The following is a 22,579-nucleotide window of genomic DNA, read 5'->3' on the forward strand; positions in this document are numbered from 1 at the left end:
AAATATTTGGAATTTCCTTTTTCTTACTGTAGTTTTAGTGCATTGGACGTTTTCCGACTAAGAAGAAAAGGCGAAGGTAATACGAATAATATTTGAATTTTTCTAAGAGGCATTAGGGGTAAGGGTAGCAGATTAAGTCCCAGTTAATTTCCATATTCAACTGTTTATATCATCCGCCATTTTAAATTAAAAGGTCAGACAAGGTCAGTTAAGGTCATAAATTGCTCCAGTAAGCCTCTGTCGATTTTTATTTCTTCTTTCCCCGAACCGTGTTTGGGTGGTGCGCATTCCGCGCCAGAGCGGCGCGCGCGCATCGCCATAACGCGATGGCACTGCGCATTTTGAGGTTACGAGGTGAGGTATTCAGTGTCTGGTTTTACCGAATATTATGGCGTCTAGAGTCTAGACAATTAATAATCACTGATAATATGGTGAAGAATGTTTAATCAATTTCTTAATTTTTGCTTCAAAAACAAGTCATAATTTTGGTTTTCAAAAGCTTTCAAAAACTTCTACAGCAGCCGAAAGTCATAGATTTGCAAAAAACCAAAATTGACCTATTCAAACAAAACTTTATTAATTTTATATGGCTGTTAGGTTATGGAATCTAAAAAATGTCACATGAGTCAAAGAGTTGACCTCTGGGTCATAGGTCAGTTAGGATTTAATCATGCGAATGACTGTGGTGTATTATGAAGGTCGTAAAATTGTTTTAAGGTCAGGATTTGGACTAGGTCAAAAAGGCAATTATTATTTTGGTAATAAATTCCTATCTCTTAATTTCTTTGAGTTATAGAAGTAAGGATTGTCCAAACAATGCCTTATTTGTACAGTACAGTAAGATGTGCACGCATGTATTCAATGATACGACCATAACGATGCGGGGGTATTTCAGATTTTGAGGTTAGGAGGTTGGGGTATTAAATATCTGGTGCATCAAGTATTTTCGTCTTTGGACAAGTAATGAAGTATTTCATAAAAATATTTCTGTATTTTTCTGCTCTAAGTCATTTTAAAAGAGTTATGGTCATATTAGTGAAGATGGGACCTTTCTTACATTTTTTCTCTTATAAGGCTTTGGCTAGGAAGTACAGATGACTAAGACGTGGCTTAACAAAAACTTATTAGCAAAACATAGTAACTAGATGGTTTTCAGTGATAACAATGTTTAAAAATATGCACGTTTATACGATCTATTAACAAGAAATGTCGCTAATAAACACTGTTGATATTTTTGTCTTGCGAGTGTGACGCACGCACAGATCCATTTGCATTAAATTCATGATTAAATAAATTTATAAGCAGATTTAAGGTTCACGGTAAAACCGCATAACATCCGCGCAGGCGCCGGTCGGCGTCGTCTGTCCACTTAAATTACGTAATCGAATATTCATGACGCCTTTTGGGTGCATTGCTTATTTTTATACGATCTTATCATTACCCCGCGGATTCGGCGCGGCCTTATCGATATTTAGAATCGGTTTCGCGGTTATATCTTCGATTGCTCTCGTTACTTTTAACCCACATACCTTTTTTGGGTCTAAAATCGGACAATATGAGCGTTTCCGGATTATTTTTACCGCAAAACTTTACGATTGTGTATTGAGTAATCGTTATCTTATTGTTGCACGAGACGTCGTAAGTTTAGATAATACCCCATCCAGTTTTCATATCTTTTTTTGCCCTAAACCTTTGCCCGATGGAATTCGTACACATTGTTTCTTTGTTTCCTGGTTTCCATTTTAGGTCACAGTCGCCAGCAGTATCTCGATTCGAATGATTAATCGACGATTACACTTCTGCAGATCGATTTGCCTTTTTAGTAATTACTGCGACATCAATTAATTGTGTTGTCACACTTCATTTGTTGAAATGTATTTTATTTTTCTTTTAATCTTGTCATTGTAACATCAAGGCTTCTTGATTATTTATATGTTTGTTGTAGTTGTTTGAGACGTCATCTTTTTATTTCTTTTGAAAACAATTTCCGCTATTAGCACCTCAGTAGAACGCATGTTAATTATAGGATAATTTCGATTTACGGCCGTTTACTTAATAATTCGATTCGATTCTCACGATTAGAATAGCGAGTTTTTTGTCCGACTTCTCATTACTATTCGATCTTGTTATTGTTTATCATTGGAAGCTTTATTTTTCATCGTTAAAAACCTAATCTACATTCGAGACGTCTATAAAATTATTCAGTGACGTCTGTCGCGATGCTCTATTAGTTTTGAAACGGATTTGTTGTTTTTTGTTGTAAATAACTCACATATTATTCTAGGTGTGTAAGATTCTTGAAATTCCGATATTTTGACGCAAATAAGCGCCGGTATACTTGATTTGCTTGCGAACTGGTTTAATTATTAACTTCCATAAATCTTGTGACAAAGCACTATGGTGCATTCCTCGAAATTGGTATTAACGATTTTGTGGATGTTATTCTGATTAGTGTAAAATTAATATAGAAATATTTGATTTATTTAATACTTTATTGGCACGTTTAATGGCATATGCCGCACTTTTATCAGCGAACTAATCCATATTACGACTTTATTAACCTCGGTACTCTATTTAACTGTGCATACAACTGAAATTTAGGCAGCGATAAACGGTATAGTTATTAATTGTAACAACTTATCACGCATTCCATGGACATCGCCGCACTAACTGCATTGCGAAACTGACGTTTTATTGTTTACATTTCGACTCCTCTTACTATTTTAATATACAAGCATTGTTAGTGTTGCAACACGAAAAAACAGCCTTTTTGGTATATACTTATTAACGAGCAACAATGGAATGCGTGGTTTAGAATTTTGTCCAATTACTTGAAATAAAAAATGGTACGTCTGACCAGCAACATTCTTCAGTGATTTTAATTCAATTGTTCAACAGTTTTCGTGGTTCCCATGTGGTGTTGAAATCAGGGACCTCGTTCTAATTAGTGTTGGGTATTTTAGCACATCTCGATGCGTTAGCGCCTCCTGCATAGTTTGTGCAACGCGAATTATCACGTGCAAACAATATAACGGGGCCTTTAAATTCTAAAGGGTACCAATTCCAACGTGTTTCGTGACTTGTGAAAGTTTTTACAAAAGGATTATTTTAATGTTGGGTTATACATTATTGTTTTGTGAAGTGATGTTTTGTGTGCTTTTCTTTAAATTTTGAATGCTCTGATTCGATTTAGCATCGTAATGAAATACGAGTTGATTAGACTGGGCCATTTCAGAAGCAGCGGCCCATAATCTCTGATATCAGGGTTCAGACCCTATTACCTACTACACTGAACATAAAAATATAATATTATGATATATTAGTAATATTTTCATCCTGAAAACTCGTGATAGTGAATAAGTAAAAGTTGATTTTGCGAAACGCATTTTTGTCGAGTCAACAAACAGAATGTTGTAAGTGCTAAATGCTTGGTTGATTTCTTGCCCAATACTCGAGAAATGCAGTAAATAATATTTAATTTAAGCGAACGTTTGCTATCATAGTATAATTCAAACGTAATATCCTTATGGTAGTTCTGAAATTGAACGTTATTGGCCTTACAAAGTGTGCTGAGTGTTGTAATATAAGCAATGTCAAATTATTGTGAAATATAATAAAAATATACACGTTTTATGAGGCTAGCTATATTATTTACTAGCGACCCCGGCTTTGCACGTCCCGACTGAGCTTTTAATAGTATTATCATACTACAAACCCTATAAAAATCCGTATAGCAGTTTAACTTGATTAGGCGAAATAAATAAATAAATAAAACTTTATTTCCGAAAGGTACACAACAAACACAATTCAATTTTATAATTATTATTTTTTTAATTATAAGGTAGGTAAATCCTGATTTTACCTTAAGAAACTAAGCAGTGTGGATATAAATGTTGGGAAAAAACCGTACCGTTGCATTAGATTCGGATCCGGGGAAAACCTATGGAAAGAATATTTGTTTGGTCTTTTATTTTTTACTTTACTTTTTTTTAGATGTTTTTTTGCGAATTAGGGCAAAATATGTAATTTAAAAAATTTAACAGATCAACTAGTGTGCAAAGAGACAACGTTGTAATTAAGTTACATGTAGAGTTTGGAAGAGCCCTCGGTATCAAGTTCAACCGTTTAACTGATTAGGATTAAACTGTTATCGAAGAAAACAGTTCTTTTTATAGTCTGTCAATATTATTGTACAAATGACAGCACTTCAATACTGGGGTCCTTATTAAATGTTAATAGCGGTGGTTTATCTATGATTAACATATAATTAGAGACAATAAACTCATGTTTGTATCAAAGGCAGTTGTCCCAAGGTCATCGGGACCGTGTCCACTGGCCGTGTGGGTGTGGATACCCCATAATTCATAACGGCCCGCGGACAAGGTCGTCGCACTGCCGAGATTGCGGATTTCGCCGGCTTTGGCTCAGGGATGGCAAATGCATCTTGAGTTGTTGTAAAAATTGCATTCTACTTACTAGGTATTAAGCTTGGAAAGTAATAATTTTGACATGTTTTTTAATCGCAATATTTACCTTTTGAGCACACTTTTTTTAAGTGTATGACTCACCTTGTCAAGGCAAGGGATACTTGGCACGTATCTAAAACATCTTACATTTATTCACATTTAATTTTAATTTTATATGAGATTTGGTTGCAAGTTGCTAAGCTCTATGCTCATTTTTGTCGCATTGTGATCCTTAAGTTTGCTATTTTATAATTATTGAATCAAACATAAGATATTTTCCTTAATGTACTTTGCTTGTACTTGTCTGTCTTGTTGGTTATCCTAAAAAAAAATGTGTGTCTGTACATATCGTTTCAGCCAAATGACGTCCACTGTTGGACAAAGGCCTCCCCCAAGGTTTTCCACAATGAACAATGGGTGATGGAGCGGGCTATGCTCGGAGTTTCCCTGCGTGATCGAATCAGAAATGAGGAGATCCGCAGGAGAACCAAAGTAAACGACATAGCACATAGAATTGCTAAAATCAAGTGTCCATATGCCTGTTGCCTAATAAAGTTAACTAAAAAATAAATGAGGAAAATAATAATATTTAAAAAAAGCCATATGGCTACTGCCATCCCTGATCCACATCGCGAAGAAAATATACCAAACGAGTGTACCATGTCGAATGAAAAAATGCAAACGAGCGGGATGTACGCGGATCCTGCCGGCGCCGGCGCACGCACCTCTGTGGGGTTCCCGGGGCACACACGAAAACATGCACTTCAATATCTTTCTAGTAATAATTAGTAAACAATAAATATCCTTGGGAATAACACTGCGCCATCTAGTCCCAAACTAAGCAAAGCTTTTACTATGGGTATGAGACAAAATACTTATTTTTAATACATATCTACTAAAACACTTTGAAAAGAAATCTTCTGGCGCAGTCGGGTAAAGAGAAACATAGCAGGAATTGAGAACCTCCTCCACTTTTTGAAGTCAGTCAAAAAGAGGGTATTATGTTATTTTTAAGCGACGTTCTATGAATGCTACACCGTATTTTGGCCTACACCAATTTTAATATTTTTGGCATCATTTCCTGGTCATCATTTAGCTATTTAGCTGATCGCCACGGAGCTCATCAAGAATATAATTATCCCTACATAGCATTTGGTAGAGTCGCAGATTCATACACTTACCTATAATCCAGACTTTCAATCAGAGGGGTATAATTTTTTCTGTTACCACGTAAAGAATTTATTCATTAAAGTATCACTTTTGATACATAATCAAAGTGATAACTATTGAAGAACGGAACCTTCTATAGTTGTGAGGTTGTGACACATTATAAATTCGGATTCGTTTTATGTGTACCAATTTATGGGTACCCACGCGAGCTGCCAGTATTACGCGTGTCAGAACTTAACTCCGCAGTTTATGTATCATCCGGAACGATTAAGCCTAGGTGCAGACCAACGACTTTTAGTTGGCCGATGGTTGGGTCGGGCTGTTAATCAGTATGGACATGTATGAAAGTGCGCACACTACACCGATTTGGTATCAACCGATTCTTCATACAAATTAGGTTCGGGCCCCACTATCGGCCAACTAAAAGTCGGTGGTCTGCGCCTAGGCTTAGTTATTGTGATTAGGTGCGTAGAACTTTCTGGAAACCAGATCTAGATGTAAATATACGTATACTGGTTTTGATCTTGACGTAGATTAGTTTGATACATTTCTTGTGATTCTTTATTTGTTGGTGACTGACCTTGATACATATGTTTTTACGAATTTTAATATCCTTTGAATTCCTATTTAGCTGTTTATCTATTTGGTCATAATAATAACGTTAAGTTAGTATCTCAACTAACTGGGTTTTGTTGTTGATCAACTAAACAACAACGCTCGAATTTGAAACAATTTGTGTCTTGAACGCATCCTGAACAGAAGTATAGTCTACAGCACATCTGAATATACATTTCTATTGCGATATAGCCAATAACAACTCGTTAAGTAACCAATTTAGCTTGATCACCGTCGCCTGAACATGGAATCTGCGTCGCAGACTGCAGCAACAAATAATTTCAAGTTTTTTTGGTTTGCCGCCAAATATTGTCGTCTGCCAAGGACACCTGTGTCCGCCCTGAGATTTATGGTCCCTCCACGAGATAATCAGATAGCGCACAATAATGGCCGCTTGTTTGCCATTCTGTCAAGGTACCAGGATACGAGACCTAAGGAGTTACGATGAAATCGTTAAAATCTTAAGAATGACGCGAAGAATGCTAAAAAGTTGTGGAGGACTTACTTGAAAGCGGATCATGTGAAATCCGGGGACTCTGCCAAGAGTGCAATCAGCAAATAAGGTTGGTCAAAGGTTTAGAATTCAGAACATGATCACTGTAGCAAGATGCTACCCTGAGCCACTTCTCCAGTTTTGAAAGTTCTCACCATGTGTAGTATTTCAAAAGCATCAAGTATGTTTGATTGGTGTCTAGTCTATAGGTCGGTGTCACGAATCAAGTTTCAATATTTGGAATCTATGCTCGAGTTTGAATCGAACTTTGGGCGTCGTTTCAGAATACGGTCCTTGACATGGAACAAATAAGGCCAACCTTGCCAAATGCTACCGCGATTACGGAATCTAGAAATTGCTGAATAACTTGATAAATATGATAAAATTAACACTTTTTTATTTGCTCATTTAGGACTTTCACTGAAACTAAATTTTTTACAGCTGTGACTAAGCAGAGCATAACTTCATGGTTTGATTCATTTATAAATAGGTATCATAACAATTTAATAAAAACACCAGCAAAATTTCTAAGCATTAAAGGCAAGACAAGATTACAGAGCCATTCTGCAATGCCGGTATTTTCTACAAAGGAAATTCTTTGCAAGGCCCATAATTTCTACAAGTTTCTACAGTCCGTATTTATAAGCAGACCCTGCAAGCTCTAATATTTTAAACACTAGAATATTTATTAGGACGGTCACAGAAAATCCTGGAGGCAAAAATAAAAATCACCAACAAATCTTAGATTTAATGAACACAGATCAGGGAGATAACTGCCGATTAATGTTAATTAATTATAGTTTAGTTCTCTAAATTAGTCTCTTTGCCTTGAAGATCGCGTGAGACGTCGGCGGCTCACACGCTTTTCGAATTAATTATATCACAGTTTAATCTACATTTTCTCCTTTACCAGTATAGATAAAAAAAAAACTAAAAATAATAAGAACAAGTTTTAACAAAAACAGATTCAAGGTTGCTGTCATGTTGACATATTAAAAAAGCTTAAACTAATTAATGAAACGTTTCATCCGCCTGTATACGACACTAATGCGAGCTTAAGCTGTGTAGCAAGCAACTAAACACTTTTCTTTTATCTCTATTAAAGCATTTAGCTGCATAGCGGTTACGCAAGCCTGTTCCCGCGAACGGTAGCGATAGAAAGTCTCCGGGATGTAGAAACCCGATCTATTTCAATGCTGGCCGAGCGAAAGGGTTCGGGTCTAGCTGAACAGGTTACTAAGGGCTCTTACACATCCACTATACGACGTCGCGTCGTTTCACTATCATCATCTTTTCAGCCACAGAACGTCCACCGCTGAACATAGCGTAGAATCATTGGGGGAGAATGATTTCCATATCGCGCTCCACTATCCGACGTCGAATCGTAGACACTCACGGCGCCCTCCTTCGATCGCACTGTGATTCGTGTAGAACAAGCTAGCTGGACAAAAGTCATTGTTGAATTTCTGATTATCGTTTATAAAAAACGATAAACAACATCCCAGACATTAAGGATTCCACAATTTTTTACTTTGTTAATTACCTAGTCGTGAGTAATTAACATGGTAAGTGAGGATATGAGGATAGTGTAATTTTTAATTCCTAATTTTGCTCGACTTTCGACAACACCTGACATTATTTTTTACTATGGTGACCAAATATTTGTGTGATGGATTTTGAAGATAAGGGTAAGTACTTTTTATTTTCTGTACAATAAGGTGCATAATAATGCTCATAGTTTTAAAAAGTATGGCGAAATGTTGACCTTTATATTTTTCTCGAAATTGTATGTTTGGAAGACTAGAAGTTGTATGCCCCCGCTTGACCCCAGTCTGGAATTTATATATACTCAACATCAAATAAACCGCACCTTCCGCGACGCGAACTTTAACGATTTTCTTCTGACACAATCATGGTGCCCCAACAATATTGGTGTTATTTGAAAGCCCAATAAATATCCTTAAAGAAAAATACATATAATTTCTTAATAAATGATTAACATATACCATAAATGTGACTTGAAAAAATACCTCACTTTGGGCCCACCTATGGGATCAATTAGACCAATTTTTATGGTTATAAAACCAAATAATGATCTCACGTGTCCTCTTTAACAGATGGATAGCGATTAATCCCAACTTAACAGTTTTATAGCCATAAAATTTGGCTCTAGCGTAACTACCTATTTTTTTAAGAAGTGACTTTGGATCCTTCTAAAGACACATTTTTGGGGTAAAAACCTTTCCTTTAATGAAATGAAGGTTAGAACTAGGCTTTCAAATGGTACGAATATTGGTGGGAAGTGGGGAAGCATACGTTTGAAAATGCTTGTCGCGGGAGGTGCGATTTATTTGATGTCGAGTGTATATTGTAGCTGTAACCCTCTAGTATTCAAATATACCAGTTTCAGTTTGCACACTTTTGCACAACAATTTTATTTTTTCAGATTAATAAAAAATCAAGTTTTTTGATTAATGATTAAAACATTGAAAAAGTGACCAGAATAGCATGATTTTTAATTTATATTCTCAAAATGTGATGTATTGGGATCACGAAAATTCGCTGAGAGAGTTGAAGAATAGCATCAGTCGCATTTCAATTTCATTTCAATGGACGAAATACGGCAAAACAGGGAACGCTTCATGAAAAACAAAACTGAGTGGATTTCCGGAGCCATAGTGTTACATGTTTCTGTTCATAAAGTTCAGTCTTCCACGTCGAAAGATTCTACACCTGGACGACCACTCCAAGAGTTCGACGAGTCCAGCAAAAAGACGAAAAGAAGAAGACTTTTAGACCTCATTTCCTCAAGAAGTACTTGAGAACTGATATTGGCTGCTGAAGCTGCAGCGCAAATGTCTGCTGGCCACAGCAACTTGGCAAGTCATTAATGTTGTCCCAGTCTACCCACTAAATTAAAAAAAACTGAGATTCTTTGTTCCATATAAATCGCAAAAATGTTTATATCGAAAAATTGATTTTCATTAAATTCTCCATAAAAAACGGGAATTTCATACTTTAACACCTAATACATCATAAGACCAATTATTATTATACTGTAAAGTTAGTTTCTTCTTTCCTTTTTAGTCTGTTTCTCTTGATTTTAGGAAATAAATATTTTATTACCAAAAAAAATTTTTTTTTCAAACCTACCTATAATAATTATAATAACAAGCCTAATTAATCTTAAATTGCACAAAAAAGTAAGTAATGCGTGTATTAAACACATTAAAGTAAAAAAATAATATTGTCCAGCTAGCTTGTTCTACTCGAATCACTGTGGATCGACCTGTCATGCTTTTTCAATATTCAAAGATGATAGACAATATTGAGGTGGCACGTTGCGATGTCGTATAGTTCCACTATACGAATCGTCGCACTATGTTTATGTGTAAGAGCCTTAACTCCCAGCTGGACTTAATTGCTCCGATATAAAGGCATTGTAAATATAAATTACTCGTACATTTCTAGAGAGAATTCGATTTACAATCTTTTAATGGGTTCAGTCATAGAAATGAGGTTTGCGTATCCTTAAGATTATTGTTAGGGAAAGCGCAGTTTGTGGGAGAGTATTGAGTATTTATTGCAGGTACTTAAGTGTATAAATGATTACCCTAAAATAAATTAATATTAATTGCTTTGGCGCTACTTTATTTACTAAGCAAACCTATAGTTGTACCTTTAATTAAATGCTTTTCGATACTGAATCATTATCACATAAGAATGCTTTGTTTGTCTGTTAGTCCTGGAAAGTTTTATCACTGTTCAAATAGGCCCTTGTCCCTATTAGCTATAATTGTATTGACCTCTGTGCTGGTGATAGCGCAAGTGATGCTTCGTTTACTGACGGGTGTGAATAACCGAATTATGTAAGGCAATAATTAAGTAAGAGATTCGAATACAGCAGGGCTGCTACCAAATTCATTCATTGAATTCTTCACGGACAGATTCTGAAACGAAAAATTTGACGGAAGAAAGTTTATACAGGGTTTCCCAAAAAGTAGTGTTAAGTCGAAGCCCAAAGGTAAAGCATCACTAGGGCTACCCGAATCACTGCGACTTTTGATAGTTTTCGAGTTATGATTTTTTTTACAACATACAGGAATTTTAACTTTTTTAATTTACATTCGTGTTATGGATTACTGTTATGGATGCAACGAATACGAATATTCGTATTCGCCGAATAGTAGACATTTACCGAATATTCGGTGAAATAATAATTACGAATACGAATACTTACCTACTTGTACCCTGCTTAATATAGCTTCATATCAACTTCACGCCACGTCACAAATCTTCACGCCACTTCACAAATTCGTGGACACTGGACAATAGGCCTTAAACTCAATATATGCCAGCATCATTGCACGGATTGCACCACATTACTTTTTTCAATTAATAACGTGTTGCGCCATTTTGTCGTGTCAAATAGAGCGGAATTATTTAAACGCATGTCCATCAACGCGGATCTGAGAAGAATCTTTAAATAATAATTGAAGAAAAACAAATAATTATAAATTGAATCTTTCAATATCAGTAAATCCTGCTGCTTCAATAACACTTAAAAGGCAACGGTCTAAAAATACATTAAATAAATTAATCTATCGGAAGGAATTTTTATTTAGTTTATTTGTTAAAATAACTCTCAAAGTATTTTCTTTGATGGAAATAGCCTGACAGCAGCCGTGGAAGGTTCGAGTCTTTTGTATCTTTTCCTATTAGTAAACAAAGTAACGTTTCTTGCAACAAGTCAATCGTCATTCGTCGTAAATAGCTCTTAGACTTGCATTTCTCATATTTAATTACGTTTATTCAATGTAATTATAATGTATAATTTTGCTCAAACTTAATTACAATTTGAACAGCGGCATAACTCGGAATGTAACAGCTTTATGAGGTTTCGGCCGTGTAAACCTTTCCAGCCCTCGAATTGACTATATCCGTCCGTAAGTTGGTCATATAAGGTAATAAATAAATACGTTAATTACAGGGAACATTAACGCCCTACATTTTCAAATAACCACAAGACCTTTAGAGTGGTGGTGGAGTGTGGACCTCTATTTCATCATCATTTCAGCAACATGACATCCCCAACTGTCCTCCCCCAATGACTTCCAGATTGGCCGGTAGGTCATCTTTCAACCTTTAGAGTGGACGTCTCACGCTGCGCTTATCCTCTTCTATTTCTCTCTGGTGAATTAGAGAGGGTCGTGCTGCTGCAGTTGAGACTGAATGACCTGATGATGCTGATAGTGATGAGATTGGTAGTGGAATGCGTTTGCCCAGCATTGGAACAACAATTGCATATGTCAGCGGTCCCGACCTTAGACGACTGGCTGACAGATAGGCCATTCTGATCACGCGATCCGATCTGATCGAAAACGTGCTGCTATCTTGAAATGAACTCACGTGTGTGTGCGACATTAATCAGAAAATAAAAATGTATTAAAATCAGCATAATAATATACATTGACGTCAAAAGGTTGGCTCTCTTGGAGACAAATCCAATTATTACCACTATATTTTTAATAACCTTTGAACTATTATAAAATCGACGAAGTTTTCTTAGAGAATCATCAGTTTATGATACCTGGAATTGAATGGATGTGTGTTTTTATGTCAAGGCTGTACTTTACATGTTTTATTTTTAATTTTGCATGTGTGATGTGCTATCGTCTACGTAAAAAGTTTAGATACCGACGTAGTATTTAAAATTTATTCGTAGTATATTGTTGAAATAAGTAATGATTTATTATGACATTGCACAGGTATTATGATAATTCTATGCTGGTAAATTATGTGCATTTTTTTACCAATAGGCATTATGTAAGTCCGTGTATGAAACAAACAGTCAAACTAGTTTGTCAGCAGTAAAAACTATTTAAAGCTGACCTTGCGAGTGTGCATGCAGAATATCGATCCTAATATGATTGATCGTTACAGACATGACTCCACGTTACAAATTACTATTCTGACCTGCAAAGCTAAGTATGTAGCCAACTACACTTTTAAAATGTATATTTTTTTTAACTACTTATAAAATTTTGAGATAAAATACAAAACGTTTTCTAGCAAACTACCAGCTTTCTATGAAGCTTTTAAATATAGTGAATTATTTTCAAGTCCATTTCCTTTCGGAAGCAAATCTTGTGTAATTAAAAAGTTATATCAATCTTAAAAGTATATTTAGTTTTGCAGACCAGTGTAGTTTGGTTTCTTTTAGTTTTGTATGCTTTAACTTCACAAAACATGTTTTGAGCTGTGCGAAAATAACTATTGCGTTTTAAGTTACACTTGTCAAACTAGCGGTAAAAATAGATTACTTTAAGCAGATGAGCGAATGTTCTAATTTTAATAATTTGTTTTTAAGTTTAGTGGATCTATTTGCTAATAAGCGCCGCAAGATACCGGCATTGACATTGACTAACGATCACTACGATTTTTTTCGAGATTTGACTGAGGCATACAGTTTTTTCCAAATTGCCGTGCCAAGTTAAAAGCTTAGAATTGACCTCATTAAAGTGGGATTTACTGTCAGATTTTTATTTTTATTCCAGTTTCTGATGTACAAGATTTTACGGGATAGGAGTTAGGACAGTATCATAAATGGATCGAGTGTTTGATTGCTCCAAAAGGAAAACCGATAATTGATAGTCACTCACTCATTACAGGCAAAAATAATTGGTTTCTATCGTGATTAGTATCAGTCAAACGCTTGTAAAGTTTATCATAATCATACATAGCTTTCTACGAAAATAAAACGGCTGTCATAGTTTGCATAAACATAAGCACCATGTCCTTATTTAAAGACGAGAACACGTCCTGCTTTTAACATGATTTTTTGCTGTGATTTTATTATCGTCGTGCCCGTCCATCATGCGACCTCACATCACACCATCACACGATGAATACCTTGTGGTCATGCCGAATTTGGCCTGACCATATTAAGTTTATGGTCTTTTGTTTTGTTTTCAAGGTTACTGTTTCCATTTAAATTACAGCCATTTTTAGAAAAATTAACGCTCTATGTTTAGACTTTAGTCACATTACTTGTTGTTTTATAAAAAAAGCGGACAGAAAAAGTACCAATCTAAATACTTTTCCCACAAAATAAAATACGAGTTTCTTTTTTGTCTTCAAAAGTCCACCAATATATCGTTTTCTGTCAGCGATATACGCCGACCATTAATTTTGGAAAAGCTCTTGTGATTTATGGCCCATAAACGAATTATCATCTAAAATCGGTGGCAGACGGGAAATATTCGGTATTAGTATAAGTTTTTTGGGAATTCGCTTAGGCGACTGTTTTGGCTCGTTAAATACCAGATAATGGGGATTTTACAACATAATTCCGACTCTATAATTTTATTGTGATGGCATAAAATTTATATGTCAGAAAATATTGAAAAAGAAACAACATACAATTAAAATTAATGACTTCTGTATAAGGTTTGACTGTGTGACTTTTTTCTGTGATTTGGCTGTTGTATTGAATGATTGCTATTATAATTTTATGAGCAAGCTATATAGTTGCATTTATTTGTATAGTGAATATCACGAGCCAGACTGCTGATCTAGTGTAGGTATACTTACACTATCACATTATTACATCAGTTACCATTTTACCTTCATAATTTCTTTGGCCCATTGTCACGGTTAGAGCTTTAGGAGCTGTGACATGATTGAATTTAGATTAATAGTTAGAGAAATAAAAGATAATTTAGGTTAACAAGTATAATTTATTAAGAATTAAGTAGCAAGAGACCTTAAGGGTGTGGGTTACGAGCAAACTATCGTATCGCACGAGATTCGTCACCGGTGGTAGTATATTCAAACCACTGTCCTCGCTAGCATTGATGGTGATGTGGGTTGGTTCTTCGAGTTGGTAGGCCCGCAGAGTCGTCGACGCGCCAGACGGCTAGGGCCGTACGCACTGTGGTGTAGGGCCACTTAGAGTGTGCGCACGGGCCGTCCGACACGGCAGGCAGCTCTGCCGGGTTGAAGAGCCAGGTGGTAGGTTCGGCAGTGGTGACCATGCATGGTGTAGTAGGTAGGCGTAGAAGATGTAGGTGAACGTGAACCCTGCGAATCAAAGCGGACACTAAAGCAGTTGCTAGCTTTTGTCCGTTTGACTGCGACATCAAAATACTAGCGAAGCAGATGGAATGATTTTGGTAATAAATGGTGATGTAATGATGTGGCAGTCAAACAGAATTACAGTAGTGAAAGGTGAAGTGAAGTAGGCAGAATATTAAATTATGTAGGTAGAAAATAATTTAGCATATCATCTATGTAGGCAATTAATTTATAGAACAATATAGGTAGGCAATAATTTAGAATAATTAGAACAGTAGAATTAAATCAGAATAGTTCAATTTAGCAAATTAAATAGAATTTGGAATGAGTGTCGTTACAGTACGAACAAGGTCATACAAAGGTCATGACGTGTCGATGTCATTTCGTAAAATCGATTCATTTAATATTTTATTATGTAATAAGATGTAAAATATTACGAGTAACAATTGTAGCAACAGTTAAAATTACGAAATGACATCGTCCAGATACACTGAGCACATGGATTGCACATTTCAAGAACAAAATGGCGGCTAGGTACTTACATTTAGCACAAGTATAAAATCTAGACATTAAAAATACTTTTGCAACACTCACCCGGTAGCGGGGTTCACGAATACGCGATTACATTTTGGAGTTTTATAAAGTTACGTACATCGCGGGTCCGGCGGTGACGGACAGCGATACGTCCGTGCTCATTAACGCTCTGGCTCGGACTAGGAGACGCGGCGGGAGCATCGCGGCCGTAGGCGCGTCGCTTGCGCATGCATAAAAACAGCCCGCCCGCTCGACAGAGAACAAAAGAAATATTTAACAACTTGTTTCGCGCGGGTTTGCTTGTAGATTCATTATTTTATTTAATTTATTAGTGTAGAACAATATAAATTATTTAATTAAGTTATTTAGTTAGGTAGTTTACGTAGATTTAGATATATTATTATTAAAGTTTATTTATTTAGGTAGATAATAGTAATTAAATTAGAATTTAGATCTAAGATAACGTCAGCGGTAACGCTAACCGTTACATATCCCCCTTTTTACGGTAGGATTTTACCTAAGGAAAATCCGCTATCTTAACTGTACTAGCTAATCTTGAGTCTGACTAACAAAATAAACATTTTAGGTCTGTTTACTTGCAACCTGACGTACAGAGTATATGATTTTTAGTAGATCTCATAATACTCACAAGATTTATTAAGTTAAGATTTAGAGAAAGTCATAAGATAACCATTATTTAATGAAGAGGTCGGAATATTATCTGTAGGGTAGACTACAGCTAATTACAAGTATGCGCAGTTGTTTAGCAACTGCTGCACCCAACAACTTCCTATCTTAAGTCCTAAGCAATGCAAAGAGGTACTAAGTAGAGTGTACCTTGCAATCCATTTTAGATGGTGCGTCAGACAAGACAGTTAAAAATAGTTTTAGACTTTTTAATTAAGGTAGATTTTCAATTATAGGTTTAAGAGATACCAGTAGGTAAGATACGAGTAGGTATAATAAATTGTTTATTTTTAGTAGTATTTACAATTTATAATTTAATTTAATAGTTTATTTAGAAGTAACGTTTTCAGTTACAAGTTAAATATATATTTTAGATTAGAATTACCGAGTACGTAATATAAAAAAATACTAGGTAGGCACGCGGGTGTGTGTTGCAATTTACACAATAAGACAATAAGCATTACAATTTAGTTTAACAAAAGTAAAATCTATGTGTGGTAGGTAGTAGTAAAAGTTAAATTATATTACCAAAGGTAGGTAGAATTTAGTTAATATTTTAAAATGTAGGTAGATACATTTTATATTTTAGAAAATTATAGTAGGTAGAATAGTGTAGCTATTCTCCACAAAAAATTACAAGTTTAGTACTACCACACAGAGATTACAATATTAGTTACAATCTTATAACTAAGTTATTTGAATGCCAACACCAAGAATAACCATTTATTACAAGTAAAACTCACTGGTAACGTCTCAAGTGCGATAGAATAGACCGGTATGGGCGCCAATGTCACGGTTAGAGCTTTAGGAGCTGTGACATGATTGAATTTAGATTAATAGTTAGAGAAATAAAAGATAATTTAGGTTAACAAGTATAATTTATTAAGAATTAAGTAGCAAGAGACCTTAAGGGTGTGGGTTACGAGCAAACTATCGTATCGCACGAGATTCGTCACCGGTGGTAGTATATTCAAACCACTGTCCTCGCTAGCATTGATGGTGATGTGGGTTGGTTCTTCGAGTTGGTAGGCCCGCAGAGTCGTCGACGCGCCAGACGGCTAGGGCCGTACGCACTGTGGTGTAGGGCCACTTAGAGTGTGCGCACGGGCCGTCCGACACGGCAGGAAGCTCTGCCGGGTTGAAGAGCCAGGTGGTAGGTTCGGCAGTGGTGACCATGCATGGTGTAGTAGGTAGGCGTAGAAGATGTAGGTGAACGTGAACCCTGCGAATCAAAGCGGACACTAAAGCAGTTGCTAGCTTTTGTCCGTTTGACTGCGACATCAAAATACTAGCGAAGCAGATGGAATGATTTTGGTAATAAATGGTGATGTAATGATGTGGCAGTCAAACAGAATTACAGTAGTGAAAGGTGAAGTGAAGTAGGCAGAATATTAAATTATGTAGGTAGAAAATAATTTAGCATATCATCTATGTAGGCAATTAATTTATAGAACAATATAGGTAGGCAATAATTTAGAATAATTAGAACAGTAGAATTAAATCAGAATAGTTCAATTTAGCAAATTAAATAGAATTTGGAATGAGTGTCGTTACAGTACGAACAAGGTCATACAAAGGTCATGACGTGTCGATGTCATTTCGTAAAATCGATTCATTTAATATTTTATTATGTAATAAGATGTAAAATATTACGAGTAACAATTGTAGCAACAGTTAAAATTACGAAATGACATCGTCCAGATACACTGAGCACATGGATTGCACATTTCAAGAACAAAATGGCGGCTAGGTACTTACATTTAGCACAAGTATAAAATCTAGACATTAAAAATACTTTTGCAACACTCACCCGGTAGCGGGGTTCACGAATACGCGATTACATTTTGGAGTTTTATAAAGTTACGTACATCGCGGGTCCGGCGGTGACGGACAGCGATACGTCCGTGCTCATTAACGCTCTGGCTCGGACTAGGAGACGCGGCGGGAGCATCGCGGCCGTAGGCGCGTCGCTTGCGCATGCATAAAAACAGCCCGCCCGCTCGACAGAGAACAAAAGAAATATTTAACAACTTGTTTCGCGCGGGTTTGCTTGTAGATTCATTATTTTATTTAATTTATTAGTGTAGAACAATATAAATTATTTAATTAAGTTATTTAGTTAGGTAGTTTACGTAGATTTAGATATATTATTATTAAAGTTTATTTATTTAGGTAGATAATAGTAATTAAATTAGAATTTAGATCTAAGATAACGTCAGCGGTAACGCTAACCGTTACACCATATCGTGAAGAAAAGTTCCCTAATCACAGTCAAAAGCAAGTTAAAAAATTGCATAGTTAAGAAATGACCCGATATGCTAATGATAAAGCTTAAGTGTCATCACTTTAGTTAGACTATTATGGGCTAATTCAAGCATATATTCCCTTTGATTGATTGAGTCCCAATATTTAGATTTTAGACCAATTACTGACGGACATGTTCTATTCACGAGTGTACTTATACCTATTCATAATAAGACTATGAGCTATGAGTTATTGCCAACCCATCTGTCTACTTCTTTTCTCGTAACTATCCTGTATTCAATTTTAGAGTGATATACTTTGAATAAAATACATAATGTTCAATGTTGTAGCCATTTTAAACTTTCAATCCTCATGCAGTTATTGTAGTACACTCCCGGCCAAGGTAATAGTAACAATCGACATGTAAATGATCGATTCTGTTAACGTCTCGCAGTGATACAGAAATTATGTTCCACGTTACAAACCTTGTTTAGTGGATACCTGTAATTTGGCCCGCTTGTAGCAGAAAGCAAGACAAGCAAACATTGCAAAACATAATACAGGTAATGGCGATTGCTCTTTGATAGATAACCGTTATTTATTGAGAAACAACATTGCCTGTTTTGTTGGATACATTGTTTTCTTTAATAATATTCCGGATGACAGACAGGTATGAAATAAAATAGTTGTCTCTCACGACTTGTCATAAATATACGTTACAAATCAATGCTTTACAGTATATCTTAGAATGTACAGTTCGCGACAAATGTATATTTGTCGCGAACTGTACATTCTAAGATATTTGTCGCGATAATACATCTATACTTAAACTGAGCTGTATAGCTCAGACCTGAAGCTTTGACTTGATTTACTCAAGGCGTCTATATGATCTAAGTCTGTAAGTCATTTTTCCTATGTACCAAAATCAATTTTGATGGTTACATTTACATAAATAGCTTCGCAGGAAAAATAACCTAAAAAAGACACGCTGTAGAGTCCAGTTTGTTTTAATCCATGTTCTAAATGATCAGTAAACAGTGGAAATCCAATAACCACGGGAAAGGCAAATAAAGTGAACCGTCATAAAAAGCAATGAATCAACATGCAAGTTCACTCTCGATAGAGCATTGTCGATGGAGCCCAGTTTTTGTGGCCGATCGCTAATCGTAATAAAACTTGAGAAGTGGATGCGCAGAGAAATGCCCGGCTTTACATGGAACTAAACGCGGAATAACTGGAAAGAATTCAGCCTTTTGTAATAATAATAATTCATGTGGTTCAAACTTGAAGTGCAAGTGTGGTTGTGTTGTACAGTCGATGAAGCACATGATGTCGTGCCCTCCGTGCCCAAACAACTGCACACAGGAAGATTTAATGAATGCTACTGACAACGCCACTTTTGTAGCGGAGTTTTGGGCTGACACTGTGTACGTTTGTTGTCGACACGACAAGAAGAAGATGTAAGTAAAATTCTTAATAAATTGTCATAGTTAAGCGTTTTGTACTAGCTCAAGCTTTTTTTGATTCATCGCGTCAGTTAATATAAACAAATGTTTATAATAAAATAAAGCCTCTTCCACTCGCCACAAGATCGTGGTACAATTTTCACACGGGAAGCTCGCGGTCTGAGACAATGACAGTCTCGACACTGACAATGAGATGATAACCCGACCACTTTCCACTTTCCCGCCTCTTCCCACAAACATGGCCGCGAAAAGCAATTGCAAATGGCGGAAAATTCGCGCCATTCCATCTTAGATTGCAGCGATTCTATTCTTTAGAAGGATAGGAAACAAAGATAAACTGGATTGAGTTGAGCTTGTGACTAATTTCGTAATTTCTAAGAGAAATTGATTCTCTTATCAGATACTAAAACAATATGTTGATGATTTCACACATTTTAGTTACTGTTGTTATTTTTATCAGCGTAAAATTAAGTAAATTCAAACTGTTTTACCAAATCCAGCTGTGGAACTAATCAATTTGACAGTGACAATATTCATGAAGCCATGCACTTTAAATTCAAAAGAGAACCTTCAATATGCACTCGTATAATAATAAAACGATTATCACGAATTGACAGCTATCTTAAAAGTTGATGTATCATTCAGAACTTAAAATTACTTTAGTTATTTTCCGTGGTCTCACTAAGAATAGCGAGATGAAACTGCTTCGTCATCTACATTTGAAGTTAAACTGGTTATTATTATAAATTATTTTACAAAGAATGTGCAGTAATAAAAAGTAAAATTGTTGTAATTCAGTGCTTAACTAATAGCCATTAAAAAGTTTCAAAAAGGAGTTTAATAGATTTAAAACTTACTATAAAGTAGTTTTCAAGCTTTCGTTAGATTGCTTTCTAAATTACATGATGAAATTATTAATCCAATAAATGTATGGTGCATGTAACTACCACACAAAAATTTTGCATTCCGCGCATTTCTAGTAAAGGGTAGGTAATTCTTATGGTTACATTTTGAAGAGGGGTTCAAAGGTTGGTGTTTTGGGGCTTCGATATTGGGAATCCCTGTCACAAACGAGTTTTCTATTCGTAATTCCCGTATTTGCGTATTTATGCGCATAGTTTTTATTCTTGCGCTTGCATTTCAACATGTAATCACGGGGCAGCAACTGCTCCATTTCCCGATGTTACATTACCGTCTAATGCCTCGCTATCTGCAATATAAGGTTTGTAAGACATTTGTGTAACCGCCGATAGCCGCATGTGTGGGTATGGAAGTTGCCGAAAATTCTTATATGATTATTGGTAGTGGAGGGAAGTCGAATCTTAACATGGAACTCCTCCTATGTTCTTCTGATTAATTTCGTTGCAGGTCCAATGACAGTTTAACTTTCCCCCGGGACAAACTTGAGCTTCACTGGTTGGGTTTTTATTGGCGGTCAAGCTGTAGATCCTCCTGGCTACTCAGGAGTTGCAGCGGTGGGAACGATAGGTGGCAATAGTCCCGTTATATGATTCTTTCAATGTTTAGACTGTGTACCATTTAATACTTTAAGAGTTAAGGTAGTAAGTAATGCAGCCCATGAAACGAACCTAAACTTAACATTGTGAATATCGTATTGGCTACTCTAGTACCTACATTAAATTAATACCTATATTTTTCTTCGGAAAAACCTACATATCGTCACGTATATATGACATTCCTCATTATGATTATTAATTTGGCTTCATTAGCGAACACTCAAAATAACTTCAGTATGTTTTATTGTATTATCATTAGTGGAATGTAGTAATTTATCATGGTATAAATATGTACACTGAACATGTAGTTTTTGTGGCTCTGGCTATGGGGAAAAACCACGATTTTATTGTAATTGGTTTTTTGTAACTGCGAACTTTTGGCGCGGCGTTCGTGACTCTTGTCTGCGCGTCTGCTTTGATTGTTTTTATAGTTAATCTTCATGTTGCTGACCAGTGATTAGATGACATTCAACGTTTTATGGCTGCTATTCACTTCTAGGAATACTGTTTCTTTTTCTATTTATCTTATACTTTAAATCAAGGTCTTTTGCGGTTACGTCAAGCTGGCGACTTCGTATGCGTGAAAATTATTTTTCGACCAATTTCTCTCATTTATAGGTATCTGTTTTACATTTATCAAACGCACCAAGCTAAAATAGTCGTTAAGTTTTCTGAAATTCTAAATTTTTGTGCCATATCTATACTTATAATAAATCTGTAGAGAGGTCAATTCTGTACATGAAATATATCTTGAAAATAACTATCAGGGGGTGATTAGTGATCGATACTGATGCCAAAAATGCAATCAGTAAAATTTTTGTCTGTCTGTCTGTATGTTCCTTATAGAAACAAAAACTACTCGACGGATTTGAACGATACTTGGTACAATTATTTTTCATACTCCTGGGCAGGTTATAGTATACTTAGGAATTCCCACGGGAACGGGAGTTAGCGGGAAAATCCTTTAGTATGAAAAATCTAAACCGCTTAAGTTAGACGCTTGAAATTTGGCATGCAGGTACCTTAGTAAACTTAAAGCTTAGTTACAACAGGATATTGCAAAATTCCCACGGGAACGGGAGTTAGCGGGAAAAAACATTTGTATGAAAAAATCTAAACCGCGTAATGACGCGATGAAGGGGGTAAAACGGGATCCACGCGTACGAAGTCGCGGGCGGCCACTAGTTCTTAAATATGATGGATGAAATGACTGGACCTCTTAATAAGATTGCTAGCAGGCTGGATAAAAAGACTGTTCTTTGGTGTTCCTTGGGAGCTTAATAACGCCCTACAGAGGACTACCGATTTATG

The 22,579-nt window shown here is 35.9% G+C and overlaps 1 protein-coding gene and 1 long non-coding RNA gene across 2 annotated transcripts in view; one reads left to right on the forward strand and one right to left on the reverse strand.

Moving 5' to 3' along the window:
- LOC135080929 (N-alpha-acetyltransferase 15, NatA auxiliary subunit) overlaps positions 1-22,579 on the forward strand; it is a 106,307-nt gene that overhangs the window by 24,295 nt on the left and 59,433 nt on the right. The gene's annotated exons all lie outside the window — the stretch shown is intronic.
- Positions 14,464-17,845, reverse strand: LOC135081090 (uncharacterized). The gene is made up of 2 exons (XR_010259123.1): positions 16,785-17,845; positions 14,464-14,826 (listed from the first exon to the last, which is right to left on the reverse strand). It is a non-coding gene; the product is annotated as an uncharacterized LOC135081090 (long non-coding RNA).

This window comes from Ostrinia nubilalis, chromosome 19 (assembly GCF_963855985.1).
Source record: "Ostrinia nubilalis chromosome 19, ilOstNubi1.1, whole genome shotgun sequence".
Taxonomy (NCBI): Eukaryota; Metazoa; Arthropoda; class Insecta; order Lepidoptera; family Crambidae; genus Ostrinia; species Ostrinia nubilalis.